This window comes from Carlito syrichta, unplaced genomic scaffold (genome assembly GCF_000164805.1).
Source record: "Carlito syrichta isolate Samal-C Ts95f unplaced genomic scaffold, Tarsius_syrichta-2.0.1 Scaffold140504, whole genome shotgun sequence".
Lineage (NCBI taxonomy): Eukaryota > Metazoa > Chordata > Mammalia > Primates > Tarsiidae > Carlito > Carlito syrichta.
In genome coordinates this window covers 5,265-19,215 of record NW_007084600.1, presented here as the reverse complement: position 1 = coordinate 19,215, position 13,951 = coordinate 5,265, and positions in this window count along the sequence as shown.

Genomic DNA, 13,951 nt, shown 5'->3' with positions numbered 1-13,951 from the left:
CTCCCGGCCACTGCAGCCTTGACCTGCTGGGCTCCGGCAATCCTTCCACCTCAGCCTTCCAAGTAGCTGGAACTACAGGCGCACGCTACCACACCGGCTAATTTTTTTTATTTATTGTAGAGATGAGGTCTCGCTACCCAGGCGGGTCTCGAACCCACGGACTCAGGCAATCCACTTACCTCAGCCTCCCAAAGTGCTGGGATTACAGGCTGAGCCACCGTGCCTGGCTCCAAAAGCATTTTTAACTGACACAGAAGGTCAGCCCTGCCTGCCCAGAATCCCCTGCAGGCTGTGCTAAAAACCCAGATTCTCCTTTCCCATCAAAAACCTATTGGATTGGAATTCCCAGCTGCGGTGGCTGGGATCTGTTTTTCTTTTCTTTTTTTCTTCTTCAAGTTGGAGTCTCACTCCATATCCAGACTGGAGTGTGCAGTGGCACGCTCCTGGCCACCACATCCTTGACTCTGGGCTGGGCTCTGGTGATCCTTCTGCCTTAGCCTTCCAAGTAGCTGGAACTACAGGCGCGCACTACCACACCCAGCTAATTTTTGATTTATTGTATAGATGAAGTCTCGCCAAGTTGCCCAGGTGGGTCTCGAACCCACAGGCTCAGGCAATCCACTCACCTTGGCCTCCCAAAGCACTGGGATTACAGACTAGTCACCAAGCCTGGTCAGGATCTGTTTTTCTTTTTCTTTTTCCTTTTTTTTCTTTTTTTTTTTTTGAGTCGGAGTCTCACTCTGTCACCCAGACTGGAGTGCAGTGGCCACTCCCGGCCACTGCAGCCTCTACTAGCTGGGCTCCAGCGATCCTTCCGCCTCAGCCTTCCGAGTAGCCAAAATTACAGGCACGCACTACCACGCCCGGCTAATTTTTTGATTTATTGTAGAGATGAGGTCTCGCCAAGTTGCCTATGCGGGTCTCGAACCCGCGGGCTCAGGCAATCCACTCACCTCGACCTCCCAAAGCGCTGGGATTACAGGCTGAGCCACCGAGCCCGGCCAAGATCTGTTTTTCTACACCTTTCAGGGATAGCCTTCCTTGCATGAGACTGAGAACTCTCTGAGGCGTCACTAATGCACACATCATTCAACAAATGCTTGTGAGTACATGCTCTATGTCAGGAAGCATACCATGTGCTGGGGGCACAGTGGAGAACAAAACAGATCCAGCACCCACCCCCCATCTGATTACTGCAGTGGCCTCTTCAGGACTGGTCTCCCTGCTACTACCCCTGCCCTGCAGCCTTTTCTCAACAGAACAGCCCAATTGACCCTGTTGAAGGTTCCCGGTGGAGTCCTTCTTGCAATCTAGAAGGTCCGGTATGTCCAGCAACCTCTAACCTCTGACCTCACTTCACACTCCCCCTCCAACTACCTCACACGGCCCGGCCAGCCTGTCCTCTACACCCTCCAGGCATACCCTACCTCAGAGCTTTCCACCCCACGGAAAGCCCTTCCTGAGAGTGGGGAGCTCGGGCTCACTCAATTGTAATTCTCCTGTGTTGCCTGGTCACAGCTAAGTGAACCAGGGCTTTCCCCTCCCAGAAAAGGCTTCCCACGAGCTCAGGGCACCCAAACTCAACCTTCTCGACGTCTGACCTAAAAGACTCACTCCCCCTGCAAAGTCAACCCCAGGCTGGCCCTGGAAAGAGAGAGCGCCAGGGGCAGAGAGCATCTGCTGAGGCACAGCTGGGCTAGCATATCCAGGGTTGCTGAGAGCACTCCCATGCACACACCCGTAGCAGCCTTCCGCTCTTAGGTGAAGCTGCTGTGTTAGCCCTCAGCACTCAAAGACAGCCAGGGTAGCGGTGAATTCAGTGTTGCCTCAGTCTTCCTGATTAAAGGGTGATCACAGAATGAAAAGGGGGCTTTGTAATGAGGAAGTGGGAAGAGAGAATGATTCCAGAATTATCCTGAGCTGGAGACACGATTGAGTATAACAAGGAAGCGGAGTCTCCCAGAAGCCAAGGCAGAAAGGGAAATCCAATCCTTATCTAACAACATAGAAAGAGTCCTAGAAAGCAGAACAGAATAATCCAGTGATTTTCAAACTGCTTCACAGGGAAAGACGGGGTGAAGCCCAGCTGTTTATAATCCCTTTGCCCTCATCACCTCCTTCCCAGCTTTGATGAGAGCAGCTCAGTGTTTATCTGTTTCCAAGTGTTTCCACTTAAACACAGATTCCACAGCCAAAAAACAAAAATAAGAAAAATTCCAAAACCTGGCTTCCGATCCTGGCTCTACCACCTACTAGCTGTAATTTTAGGAAAAACTGGGTTTCAGTTTCCCAAACTGTAAAATAGATGTCAAAGTACTTACTTCACAGGGTTTTCAACATTAAATGAGACTTTGTTTGTGAAGCAATTTGCACTAGGCCTGGAATATAGTAAGAACTCAACCTATCGAGGCTGTTGAGGAATATGTCACCACAAGATATGACTCTTTGACATGAAAATTATTTTTGAGCTGAAGGCAATTAGGAAGCAGTGTACACAGAAAAAACTCTCTCTTGCCTCCCCCTTATCTGCCTAAAGGCAGGATATAAATTCTCCTTTACTGGAGACAACACTAGACTCACGCACTCACCCCGGGGGCAGCTGGAGAGAGGATTGCAGTAACACCTTACTCCGCCAGTTTCCTCTCAAGTATTTACCTTCCCATGGTTTCTGGCCCTTGGAAGCCTAAACCCACTTACCTTTGTGGAAGGTGCTGTGTAAGCTTGAGTTTTAAGCCCCGCTTCGCGTGACTTCTCACTGAGGTTCCCCCACGTGATGTGCGCTGCCCGAATCGATCTGTCTTTTGTTACAGGGCCCATCCCAGGAAAGAAATCATGAGGACTGAGGAAGAAGTAATTTTTTTTCCTGCCCTGCACCATTATTAACAATCACACCGGTTTGTCAGAAAAGAAAAACTTGTTTTAACGCAAAATGTCAAGAGGAATCAGAGCTCAGATGAGCCCAAGAAGGGACAATCATTGCATAATGTTATGGTTTCCAAACAGCATTTTTACGAAAAAAGAAGCAGCATCCATCGTGTGATTCTGTGTTGTTAAAATCCTGGGTGAACTGCTCAGCTGTGGTCCTGGTAGTGTAGGGGCAGGGGCTAATTCTGTGGCCCAGGCCTGAATTCAGACCCCAGCTCTGCCACTCATTGTTTGTCACAAGCCTAGATGACTTGCTAACCCTCATTTCCATTTTTCACATCTGTGACAAGGGCAAGAAGAGCTACACTCATTAAACATCCAGTGCCTTGCCAGGGATGGGGCTCGACACTTTGTTTGAATTATCTCAAGACTGTCATTGTCCCCCTTTTATCTGAAACCCCATCTGCCTTCCCGCCCCCCACCCCCTACCCCCCACCCCCCAATCAGAGTCTCACTCTGCCATCCAAGCTGGAATGTAGCAGTACAATCATAGCTACCGCAGCCTCAACCTCGGGTGATCCTGAGCCTCCCAAGTAGCTGGGACTACAGGCACAAACCACCATGCCCAGCTATTACTTCTTTTTTCATTTACTGTAGAGACCAGGTTTCACCATGTTGCCCAGCTGGTCTTTAACGTCTGGGCTCAGGCAGTTCTCTCACCTCGGCCTCCCAGGGTCCTGGGATTACAGACGTGAGACACCATGTCCAGCTTGCCTGACTTTTTTATCCAGGCAACACTTGCCATTGGAGGCTGCATGAGGGTGTTTTGCAAAGCACCCACATTCAGGCGTTCCCATCTGTCACGAGAAACATTCTGCAAGCATGCGGAGACCGAACGGCCTTTCTCCTTCCTTCTTTCCTGCCAGCAGGCAGCCCAGCTTGTGGCAATCTGTTAGAGTAGGTTCCTGGGACAAGAATCCCAGGGCCATCCCACTCATGACTTTTAGAAAAGACAGTGACCAAATGGGGTGCAGGGGTCCACATCCCTTCCCTTAGACAAGGAAGCTCAGGGAAGGAGAGAGACATGTATTGAGTACCTGCTGTGTGCCTGGCACACCCTGGGACATAGACACAAAGTGCCTAGCCCAGGGCCAGGCACATTCAAAGGATGGAAGTTCCTTCTCTCTCCGTCTGTCCCTCCCTTAAGGATATCTTGACAGGTGGCACAGCATGGCTGAAAGAGCTCAGGCTACACAGTCAGACAGACTTCAGATTCTGGGGGTATGGGGTATCCAGCTCTGCCACCCCCAGCTGATGACCATGGATAAGTTACTTAATATCTATGAGTTCCTTTTCCATCAAATGGGGGTTCCAAGAATACCAACCTCACAGGTTGTAGAGGACTGAGTTAACAAATATAAAGTGTTCAGGAAGTGCCAGGCACACGGCCAGCACTCAGAAAAAGTTTCTTATTGTCATCTTCCCCGTTCCTGGTGGTTTCACTGCGTCACATCTCTCATTGTCCCAACCTTCCAAGTCCTAAGTCCACTCACTTATTCCTTTTTGCCCCTAGGCTTGTCTGGCATCCATGCCTCCTCTGTGGCTGGCACACCTCAACACCCCCTGCCCTTCTCCAAGTCCTCTCTTTTTGGGGACCCAACACCTTCTTACACCAGTTCTGGGTGTCCCCATATTATCTAATCTTTTTACTGCCTTTTTTTTTTTGAGTCAGAGTTTTACTCTGTCTCCCAGGCTAGAGTGTAGTGGCATGCTCATGGCCACCACAGCCTCAGCCTGCTGGGCTTAGGCAAGCCTATCACCTCAGTCTTCCAAGTAGCTGGAACTACAGGTGCATGCCACCACGCTCAGCGAATTTTTTTATTGTACAGATGAGGTCTCGCCAAGTTGCCCAGGCTGGTCTCAAACCCCTGGGCTCAGGCAATCCTCTTGCCTCCACTTCCCAAAGTGCTGGGATTACAGGCATGAGCCACTCTACCCGACCTTTACTGTTATTTTAAAACAACTCCTGAGAATTTTTCTTCTGCTTCAATCCACTAACCCAAAAGTCAAGGAAGCCAAGTGCATGAGTGTAGTGTGGCTCCCTTTACCTGGTTCTCTTCTCTTCCCTGGTTAGAAGACTCGACTTCCAAGCCCCTTTGCCCTTAGGCAGGGTCCTGTGACTAGTCCTGGCCAATGAAATCGGAGAAGTGTGATGAGGGTTACTTCTGGGCTGAGGCGATGAGAAGACCTGGGGGATCCTTGTCTCTCTCTTCCCCTTGGCAGCAAGAGAAGAGGCTTAGCATTAAAGTGGAAGAGCCCCCAAATCAAAGCAGCCTGACTCACGAAGTCCCCATACAGAGGACAGCTGTCCTAGGTGGGTATCATGCCAGCAGTGGACTTGGCATGAGGATTTGTGTTTAGCCACTCAGATTTGGAAGCACTTCATTACTTTGGCTCAAACTAGCTCATTCTGCCAAATGAAGTAATACAAACTGAAGTCACAAAAGCTGATGGAAGGCCTATCTTGGTGTACACAGCAAAAAAAAAGAATAAAGGTGGGGAGATAACATTGTAATGCAATGTTTTAGACTAGTAAATAAATGACATGAATGCTAATTTAACTCAAAACATCATTTATTCAAATAAAATAAAACACTAATAGGAATTTTTTAAAACACTATATATAAGAAAAAAAGATGTGCTCCATTTGGGTTGAGAAGATGAACGGATATTGTAAAGTCTATTTGTTAATCTAGGGAGATTTTAATCTATACTAGATTTTAAGGTCCTAGGAGATACACATAGACTTTGAGACACAGTGAAATTGTATTAGTCAAGAAAGACTCTTTTGGTAGCAAATGAAAGAAATACAACTCAAACTGATTTTAAGAAGAAAATGGAATGTATTTATTTATTTATAAAAGTATGCATCAGGTGTGCCAGGATATGGGGTCTCATTCTCATTCTCTCTCTCTCTCTCTCTCTCTCTCTCTTTCTCTCTCTCTCTCTATCTATCTATCTATCTATCTCTCACCTCCACCACCCAGGCAAAGTCTTTCCATGCAGGGGGGTGAAATGTGAGATGACTCCTGGTAACCCCCCGACCCAGCCCCCAACTGAGCAAGCACAGCAGAAAGAGTCTGCTCCAACTGGAAACAATTTTGGGGTGGGCAGTTAGAGAGGGGAGTCTCTGACTGGACCAACTTGGATAATGAGTTCATTCCTGAACCAATCATTTTTTACCAGGAAGTTGAGATCCCATGAATGGCCATGCTTGGACCATATGCTTATGTCCCCAAAAAGGTAGAAAGACATGCCACCCAAAGCATGTGGTGTCTTCACAGGAAAAAAGATTTTTCTTACCAAAATAAGGGGAGCAGGGTTGCTGAGCAGGCAAAAACGATGGATGTTCACTATAAAAATTCATCTAGAAAAATAAGTAGGTAGGAATACCAAAGGAGAAAAATTGAAAAAAACACAGAGAGAGATAAGAGATAGGTATACGCATATAAATAATAGACTCAATTATGCCAAATTTTAAATTTCAAACCATATAATAAAAGAATAATTATAAAATTATATGACATCAAGTTAAGGCAGAACTAATGGAGCACAGAATTGGTATTTTCAAAATAAAATCAAGCAAATATGTTATTATATGACGTGCTAAGAGTAACATAATACTCCTCAATGTTATTTACTTGTTCAGCAAATGAATTTCTTATGCAAAAATATTAAATGTCTTTGTAAGAGAGTAAATATATATATATATTTATATGTATATATATTTATAAATATATATATATACATATATATATGTATGTATGTATGTATTTGTTTTGCTTTGTTTTGTTTTGAGTTGGAGTCTCACTCTGTCGCCCAGGCTGGAGTTGAGGCCACCGCAGCCTTGACCTGCTGGGCTTAGGCAATCCTTCCATCTCAGCCTTCCAAGTAGCTGGAACTACAGACATGTACTACTAAGCTTGGCTAATTTTTTGATTTATTGTAGAGATGAGATGAGGTCTCGTCAAATTGCTCCTACATGTGAGCTCAGGCAATCCTCTCACCTCCCAAAGTGCTGGGATTATAGGCGTGAGCCACCACACTTGGCAAGAGAATAAATATATATATGTATGTATATACATACACACACACACACACACACACACACACACATATATTTTTTTTTTAGTTGGAGTCTCACTGTCGCCCAGACTGGAGTGCAGTAGCATGCTCCCGGCCACCACAGCCTCGACCTGCTGGGCTCCAGCGATCCTTCTGCCTCAGCCTTCCAAGTAGCTGGAACTACAGGCACGCGCTACCATGCCCGGCTAATTTTTTGATTTATTGTAGAGATGAGGTCTTACCAAGTTGCCCAAGAGGGTCTCGAACCCGCGGTCTCAGGCAATTCACTCACCTCAGCCTCCCAAAGCATAGGAGTACAGGCTGAGCCACCGAGTCCAGCTGAGAATAAATATTAAAGAAAGAATTCATTTATATCCATACCTTACACTATATACACAAAACGTTTCAAATAAAAATTAAATATGGGCTACCATTAAGTGAACCAACATACACAAGATGGGTGTCCCAGAAGTAAAGAAGAAGAAATGAACACAAAGTTTATTTTTTAAAATAATGACAGAAAACTTCCCAAATCTCGGAAAATATATAAATATCCAGGTACAGCAAGCTCAAAGTGCTTCAATCAGGTTCAATTCAGAAAAGACTACACTAAGACCTATTAAAATCAAACCATTAAAAAATCAAAGACAAAAAGAAGATCTTGAAAACAGCTAGAGAAAACAAGTATATCACATAATATCACATACAAGAGAATTCTCAACATATCTCTCAGCAGATTTCCTTACAGAAAAACCTTACAGGCAAGAGAAAGTGGGATGGCATATTCAAAGTGCTGAAGGAAAAAATCAGCCAATCAAGAATACTTTACCTAGTAAAACTATCCCTCAGAAATGGAGGAGCAATAAAGACTTTACAAGACAAACAAAAGCTGCAGAAGTTTATCCCCACTAGACCTGCCCAAAAAAGAAATGCTAAGAAGAGTTATTCAATCTGAAAGAAAGGAACACTAACTAATTAGTAACATAAAAGCATATGAAAGGATAAAATTAACTGGTAAAAGTAAGTACATAGTCAAATTCAGAATATTCTCATATTGTAATGATGGTGTCTAAATCACTTATATCTTTAGTATGAAGGTTAAAGACAAAACTATTAAAAATAATTAAGCTGGGCTCGGTGGCTCAGCCTGTAATCCCGCGCCTTTGGGAGGCTGAGGTGAGTGGATCGCCTGAGCCCGCGGGTTCGAGACCCACCTAGGCAGTGAGACCTCATCTCTACAATAAATCAAAAAAATCAGCCAGGCATGGTAGTGCATGCCTGTAATTCTGGCTACTCGGAAGGCTGAGGCGGAAGGATCGCCAGAGCCCAGCAGGTCGAGGCTGCGGTGGCCGGGAGTAGCCACTGCACTCCAGTCTGGGCGATAGAGTGAGACTTCAACAAAAATAAAATAAAATAAAAATAAAAATAATTATAGCTACAATAGCTTATTAAGGAATATACAATATAAAAAGATGCAAATTGTGACATCAAAAGCATAAAATGAAGTAATGTCACCAAAATGGCAGAGTAGAAGCAATCTGACATCGCTCTCCCCCACTGAAAACCAAAAAATATACAACACCAAGATTATCACCAGCAATATCCAAGAACTCAAATTGTGGCTGAGACAATCCCTGGGACCACAGAGAAGAAAAAATTCCAAGTAGATGGTAAAATAAACAAACTTCTCTATCTGCAACATCCTTTCCCCAATCTGCCAAGCATTGTTTGCAGAAATTTTCTCCTTGACTCACAATTTCTACACTAGAAAAAGTGAGATGGAAGCAGACAGCCAGCTTTCCCACCATCTTGGGTTCTCTTGAAGAAAAACCATTCCCACCTCAACCAGTGGGAGACATTGCAAGTGCCTGTAGGAAGAAAAGTCCCCTCAGGGCAGGTAGAGACAAAGAGGGAAGGTGGGACTAAAAACCCCAACCCACAAACTCTGCTCTCATCTCAGCCAAAGGAGATGTTAGCAGCACCATGCTGTAAGAGGCACACTCCATGGGTCTTCTGGCCATAAACACCCAGTTGGCCTTTTCACACAACCAGGGTATCCCCTTTGCCCTGCTCCCCATCCAGGATGGATAGTGCTCTGAATATTTGCAAGAGCCAAGACAAACCTGGGCTTAAGGCACCCCAGGCACTGCAAAGAACCTCTAAGGAAACATACCAAAAAAAAAGCCAGAGAGAAAAGATTGGAATAAATGACTACTTCTTGAATGCAAAGCCGTAGATGTATATCCACAAGAAATAATAGGAAGCCGGGCTCGGTGGCTCAGCCTGTAATCCCGTGCTTTGGGAGGCTGAAGTGAGTGGATTGCCTGAGCCTGTGAGTTTGAGACCCGCCTGGGCAACTTGACGAGACCTCATCTCTACAGTAAATCAAAAATTAGCCAGGCGTGGTAGTGCATGCCTGTAGCTCCAGCTACTTGGAAGGCTGAGGCGGAAGGATCACCAAAGCCCAGCAGGTCGAGGCTGTGGTGGCCAGGAGTATGCCACTGCACTCCAGTCTGGGCGACAGTGAGAGTCCAACTCAAAAAAAAAAAAAAGAAACAATAGGAAATAGGAAAACATGGCCTCCCCATAAAGATAAAACAAGAGCCAGTGACCGAACCTAATGAGACAGCAATGTGTGAGCTCCTGACTCAAGAATTCAAAATAACAATTCTAAAGAAACTCAGTGGACTCCAAGATAACACAGAAGAGCAATTAAGAAGTATATCAAGCCAGGCTCAGTGGCTCGGCCTGTAATCCCGCGCTTTTGGGAGGCTGAGGTGAGTGGATTGCCTGAGCCCACGGGTTCAAGACCCGTCTGTGCAGCGAGACCTCATCTCTACAATAAATCAAAAAAATCAGCCAGGCTTGGTAGCGCTTGCCTATAATCCCAGCTACTTTGAAGGCTGAGGTGGAAGGATTGCCGGAGCCCAGCAGTCGAGGCTGCGGTGGCCGGGAGCAGCCACTGCACTCCAGTCTGGGCAACAGAGTGAGACTCCAACTCAAAAAAGAAAAAAAGAAGTATATCAGGCTGGGCTCAGTGGCTCAGCCTGTAATCCCAGCACTTTGGGAGGCCAAGACAAATGGAGTGCCTGAGCCCGCAGATTCGAGATCCACCCGGGTATCTTGGTGAGACCTTGTCTCTTACAATAAATCAAAAATCAGCCGAGCATGGTAGCACGTGCCTGTAGTTCCAGCTACTTGGAAGACTGAGGTAGTAGGATCACCAGAGCCCAGTAGGTCAAGGCTGCAGCGCCCAGGAGCATGCCACTGCACTCCAGTCTGAGTGACAGAGTGAGACTCCAACTCAAAAAAAAAAGAAATATATCAGAGAAATTTAATAAAGACATTGAAATAATTAAAATATAATAAACATAAATCCCAGAACTGAAAAATACATTTGCTGAACTGAAAAAATGACTAGAGGCTCTAAACAGCAGAATGAAACAAGCAGAAGAAAGAATCAGTGAGCTCAAAGAGAGGCTATTGGAAAATACACAATCAAAGGAGAATAAATAAATAAATAAAAAGGAACAAGGAACTCCTGCAAGGTGCAGAGAATAACCTCAAAAGAGCAAATCTAAGAGTCAGTGGTGTTCAAGAGGGAGTCAAGAAACAGCAAGAGGTTGAAAGCTTATTCAAAGAAATAATAACATAAAACTTCCCAAACTTAAAGAAAGACATAAATATCCAGGTACAGGAAGGTCAGCGATCACCAAACAGGTCCAACTCAAACAAGACAACTCCAAGGCATATAATAATAAAACTCTCAAAGGTCAAAGACAAAGAGAGAATTCTAAAAACAGCAAGATAAAAGAAGAAAAGGACATATAAAGGAGCTCTGATTCTTCTGGCAACAGACTTCTAAGTGGAAACCATCTGGGCCAGAGTGGATAATGTATTCAAAGTGCTAAAGGAAAAAAAAATTGGCAACCAAGAATACCGTACCCAGCAAAGCTTTCCTTTGAAAATGAAGGAGAAATAGTTTTTCCCAAGCAAAGCTGAGGGAATTCATCACCACTAGACCCATCTTACAAGAAATGTTAAAGGGAGTTCTTCAGTCTGAAAGAAAAGGATGCTAATGTGAAAAATAAACATTTGAAGATATAAAACTCACTGGCAAAAGTTAGTACACAGACAAATTCAGAATGCTCTAATATTGTAATTGTGGTATATAATCCACTCATATGGTATGAAGACTTCTGGTATGAAGACTGAAAGATAATCTACCATAAATAATAACTAAAGCCACCTGTTAAAGGATAGGCAATATAAAAAATGTAAATGGAGACAACAAAAAGCAAAAAATTGGAGGGAGATGAGGATAAAGTATAAAGTTTTTAAGATTTTTTGGTTTGTTTTGTTTGTAATCAAAGTTAGATTGTCATCTGTTGAAATAACTTGTTATATCTATAAATGTTTTTTGGAAGCCTCACAGTAATCACAAAGCAAAAATCTATAATAGATACATGAAAAATAAAAACCAGAAAATTAAGACATACTACCAGAGAAAATTACTTAACCACAAATGAAGATCATAAGAAATAAATAAAAGAAGTGAGAAGCAGCTGGGCTAAGTGGCTCAGCCTGTAATCCCAGCACTTTGGGAGGCTGAGGTGAGTGGATTGCCTGAGCCCGCGGGTTCAAGACCCACCTGGGCAACTTGGTGAGACCTCATCTCTATAATAAAATCAAAAATTAGCTGGGCATGGTAGCGCGCACCTGTAGTTCCAGCTGCTTGGAAGGCTGAGGCGGAAGGCTCGCCGGAGCCCAGCAGGTCAAGGCTGCAGTGGCCGGGAGCAGTCACTGCACTCCAGTCTGGGTGACAGAGTGAGACTGGAACTCAAAAAAAAAAAAAAGAAGTGAGAAGCTACAAAGCAACCAAAAAACGAGTAACAAAATGGCAATAGTATGTTCTTACCTATTAGAAACATTGAATGTAAACAGACTGAATTCTTCAACTGAAAGACACAGAAACTGGGTGCCATGGCACATGCTTATAGTCCTAGATACTTGGGAGGCTTTGAGGCAAGAGAATCACTTAAGCCCAAGACCAGCCTGAGCAATATAGTGAGATGCTATCAAAAAGAAAGAAGAAAGACATAGAATGATTACATTGATTTTTACAAAACTAACACCTGACTTTATGCTGCCTACAAAGAAACTCACTTCACCTATAAAGACACACATAGACTGAAAGTGAAGAAATGGAAAAAGATATTCTACACAAATGAAAACCAAAAAAAGTAGGAGTAACTACACTTATAGCAGATAAAATAGACTTCAAGTCAAAGAATGCAAAAGAAGACAAAGAATATAATGATTAAAAAGTCAATTCAGCAAAAGGATATAACAATTTTAAACACATATGCACCCAACACCAGTACACACAAATATATAAAGAAAATATTAATAGATCTAAAGGAAGAGATAGACTGCAATACAATAATTGTAGAAGACTTTAATACCTCCACTTTCAGCAATAAGCAAATCAAACAGGCAGAAAATGAGCAAAGAAACATTGGAGTTTAACTATACTATAAACCAAACAGACCTAGTAGACATTTACAGAGCCTTTCCTCCAACTGCTGTAGAATGCATATTGTTTTCATTAGCACATTAAAAATTATTCAGAATAGACCATATGTTAGGCCACAAAACAAGTATCAACAAATTCAAAAAGAAGTTGAAATCATATCAATTATCTTTTCTGACCATAATGAAATAAAATTAGAAATCAATAACAAGAGGAACTTTGGAAACTATATAAATACATGTAAATTAAACAACATGCTCCTGAACCATTAATGGGTCAATAAAGAAATTAAGAAGGAAATTGTAAAATGTTTTGAAACAAGTGAAAATGTATACAACATATCAAAATCTATGGAATACAGCAAAAACAGTTCTAAGGAGGAAGTCTATAGCAATATATGTCTACATCAAAAAAATAGAAAGCTATCAAATCACCAGGTGCAGTGACCCAAGCCTATAATCCCAGCACTTTGGGAGGCCAAGACTAGAGAATTGCCTGATCCCACAGGTTCAAAACCAGCCTGGGCAACATGGTGAGACCTCATCTCTACAGTAAATTTAAAAATTAGCTGAGCGTGGTAGTGTGTGCCTGTAGTTCCAGCTATTTGGGAGACTGAGGCAGAAGGATTGCCTAAGCCCAGCAGGTCAAGGCTGCGATGGCCATGAGCATCCCACGGCACTCCAGCCTGGGCGACAGAGTGAGACTCCAACTTTAAAAAAAAAAAGAGGCTGGACCCAGTGGCTCAGTCTGTAAGCCCCGCACTTTGGGAGGCCGAGGCGAGTGGACTACCTGAGCCCGTGGGTTCAAGACCCACCCAGGCAACTTGGCAAGACCTTGTCTCTACAATAAATCAAAAATTAGCCAGGTGTGATTACATACACCTGTAGTTCCGGCTACTTGAAAGGTTGAAGTGGAAGGATCACTGGAGCCCAGCAGGTCGAGGCTGCGGTGGCCAGGAGCATGCCACTGCCCTCAAGTCTGGGCGACAAAGTGAGACTCCAACTCAAAAAAAAAAAAAAGAAAGAAAGAAAGAAAGGTATCAAGATATCAAATAAACAGCCAGAAATACATCTCAAGGAACTAGAAAAGCAAGAACCAAATAAAAATTAGTAGAAGAAAATAAATAAGATCAGAGCAAAAATAAATGAAATTGAGACTTAAAAAAATACCAAAGATCGCCGGGCTTGGTGGCTCAGCCTGTAATCCCGCGCCTTTGGGAGGCTGAGGTGAGTGGATTGCCTGAGCCCGCGGGTTTGACACCCGCCTGGGCAGCGAGACCTCATCTCTACAATAAATCAAAAAATCAGCAGGGCATGGTAGCGCATGCTTGTAATTCCAGTTACTTGGAAGGCTGAGGCGGAAGGATCACCGGAGCCCAGCAGGTCAAGGCTGCGGTGGCCAGGAGCAGCCACTGCACTCCAGTCTGGG